Source organism: Phoenix dactylifera, unplaced genomic scaffold (assembly GCF_009389715.1).
Source record: "Phoenix dactylifera cultivar Barhee BC4 unplaced genomic scaffold, palm_55x_up_171113_PBpolish2nd_filt_p 001087F, whole genome shotgun sequence".
NCBI lineage: Eukaryota > Viridiplantae > Streptophyta > Magnoliopsida > Arecales > Arecaceae > Phoenix > Phoenix dactylifera.
Genome location: NW_024068434.1, coordinates 63,418 through 66,830, shown reverse-complemented (window position 1 = coordinate 66,830; position 3,413 = coordinate 63,418).

The following is a 3,413-nucleotide window of genomic DNA, read 5'->3' as shown; positions in this document are numbered from 1 at the left end:
TCTCATGACATAGGTTGCTGATCATGCTAATCATGATTCTAAACTTTGTAATCTCATTAACAATGCAATTAGAATCATCATCTTATCATATAAAAATCAGCATGCAAAAATCAGCACCCTAGAAAAAAATCTGCATGCAGAAAATTTTCAGCATGCATAATCTTTCAATTTTCAGATCTAATAAGCCTACTAATAATTAATCCTTACCTTAATCTACGAAGCCTAGGCTCTGATACCACTGTTAGAATACCCCGATCATGCTGCTGAAATTTTAAAAAATTCAGATGCAGCGGAAGAGGCATGCGCGGGATCAACTGTTTATCGCATGAACATTGTTCAAAAACCGTTCGTAGATAGATAAGGATTAAAAACTTTTAAAATCTTTAGAAGATCAGATCTTCACCTTGTGCGGGTAGATGATCACCGCAAACTGAAGTTCGTGGTTTAGGATGAAGGTTCGCTTGAAGCCGTTCAAGTGCCCGGCCTCTACGGGTATCCACACGAAGCAGAAACCGATCAAAGCTTCCTTGTCTCCCCAGGGTGCTAGCTCCCTTGAAGAGACAACTTTGGATGGCTGATTTCCTCTCTTTCAATCAACCCTTGATTGTGCTTGAGAGGAGGAAGAAGAAGGAGGGATAGAGAGAAGCGGAACGAAGCCTGCAGCCTTCTTTTATTCTCCCTGCGTTGGAAGGAGGAAGAGAGGAGGAGGAGGCCGCCACCCTTCTTCTTCTTTTGCTCTTGCTTGCGGCTGAATCAAGGAGAGGGGAGAGGGAGGCCACGGCTGCAAGGAGGAGAGCATCATATGCATTATGGCGTCAGCCCCCTTTCACCTCCTTATAAAGCATCTAGGGCTCCTACAAGTTAGGAGCCCTAGACTTTTTTCCAAGAGGGGCGCCGGCCCTTCTTGTGTTGCCGCACCAATCAAGCAAAGGAGGAGGGGCTTGAGCCCCTCCTTCTTGTGTTGCCCTAATCCTCATCTAATGAGGATTGGGAACCCTTAATGTGGTTTAGCCCTAATCCAATTAGGGTTTAACCAAATCATGAATCAATTGGGTTCAATCTATACTAGTCCTAATCCAATTAGAACTTGAGTGAACCATGACTCAATTGAACTCTTCAATCCTAACCCAATTAGGAGTCATGTTGATTCATTAGATTAATAATTAATTAGGACTTAAGAAACCCTAATCAAATTAGGACTTATTCAATTTTAGTCCTAATCCAATTAGGACTCTAATTTGAATCCGAAGTCCTAATCCGATTAGGACTCTAGGAATCCTACTCCAAGTAGGAATCCAATTTTAATTCAAAACTCCTAATCTAATTAGGATTGTAGGAATCCTATTCCAAGTAGGAATCCCAGTCCTACTCCAACTAGGATTTCCAGTCCTAATCCAATTAGGACTCTAGAAATCCTACTCGAAGTAGGATTTGTGTTTAAGTCCAATTAATTAATTCTCTTTGTTCCTTCTTCAACTGAATATCAATCTAATTGATTACTTGTGATTCCTAATCACGATTCAACCATCGGATCGGTCAATACTTCTAGTGTGTGTGACCCCATAGATTCTACTCTGACTGGTAGTGAGATATATTATGATCTCTATCACAATATCATTGAAAACTCCTTTCAATAGATTGGAACGATTCCAACTCTACTCATTAGGGTTTATCGATCATCGAGATAATCCCTGTGAGTCCCACCATCCACCAGTGACACCTAGCAGCATGTAGTGGCTACCCAGCAGAATGGAATGATGAACCTCTAGGTGCAGTTAACGTGTGATACAGTCCTACTATCGTGGATCCCTACAGGACGGAGGTCATGGACAACTCGTCAAACCCCATCGTCTGTCATATGTCAAGATTTATTCGACTCAAGTTCGTTAGTGGAAAACTCTTTCTCCACTTTATATTACTGCCCTGGCCAAGGTCTTAGAACTCAGTCTAACAAATCACATAGGATCACTCCTCTTCTATCAAGGTCGATAGATTCCATGTGAGTGCATACCCTACTCCTACAGTGAACTTACTGCAGCCAATCTACACTACAAGGACCCATATGACTAGAGACCATGTATACGTGTAGTCAAACTACAATAACCTCACTGTGAGTAGCTGAAGCACCGCAGGTCAAAGGACCAGTCATACTACTGCAACATCAAGCAAGTCACTGACGAATGGATAGACATCCAAGTGACTTCTTGTCTTGGTCACGCTCAGTACCCTTGTTCTCTAACAAGCACCTGCACTATCACTTCAGTGTCCCTACACTGTGAACTCAAGTCTCATCCATCCAGAAGGAAAGTGATCTGTGCACTGATCAGATCGATCACCGTCCTCGTGATGATCCATTGATCAGGAGCATTTAGAAATTAATCACCAATGATACATGGCTCAAATTCTCAACTCTTGAGAATATGCATCATCATCTTATTAATTTCTTGGACGATTCATAGACACATAAACAATATGAATGAAAAGAATGCCCATTTATTAATCAATAATAATAAAGTCAAGTACCAAATTATGTCCTAGAATTAATAATGTGTCAGCCAGATTGGCTTCTAGGGCATACTTCTAACAAGTTGTTGGAATTTGTATCATAAATGTCAATCGTCAGCATATTGATGATTGAATTTTGTAAATGAATTGATAAATTAATAAAGTGTTATTTGGCATTATTCATCATTTTATCTTCAAATGAACTCTTATATGATGAAGTCCTTAGGACTTATGTTATGATAAAGGAGGATTTATCTTTGAGTCCTTAAACATATACACGACCAAATGATATGTTGTTACTAGGACGACAGCATTATCGAGATTAGGTCATTGTGTGATATATACGTTGGTTGTCCTCTTAACCAAGATGTGTGGAGACACTGGTATGCCACACAGGTGAAGTGTAGGAGTACATTTCACTGAACGTGACCAATTTCAGAATGCTCTACTGTCGAGAGATGTTCCGAGTAGATATGGGTATAAGTTTGGCCCTCTGACCTGAGACCGCAACCTGTGACTTGCAAGCAACTCACTGTACTTTGGTACCGGACTACCTGAATTTCTAATTCAGTGACGGAAGGTCATTGGGTGCAGTCAAGTACTTGTGTAGTCAGTTGTGAGTCAAGATGGAATTGACCCCTCCTGAAAATAGGAGATAATGTCTTGTGATTAATTTAGCAAAACCTTGGCTAAGGTAGTCCCAGTGAAGAGTCACGGGATATCTAAAGTTAATCACATAATGGATGTACTAATTATAGGATTGACAGTAAGCTCTAAGTCATCCTGGCATTAGGAGTCAAAGGGATGAATTATACAGTAACCATAGTCTAGGGTTCCAGAATTTTTGCTTCGCATATATTCGGCCTATCCGGACGTCAGGTACCATTGCTAGATGGTTACATCGATTA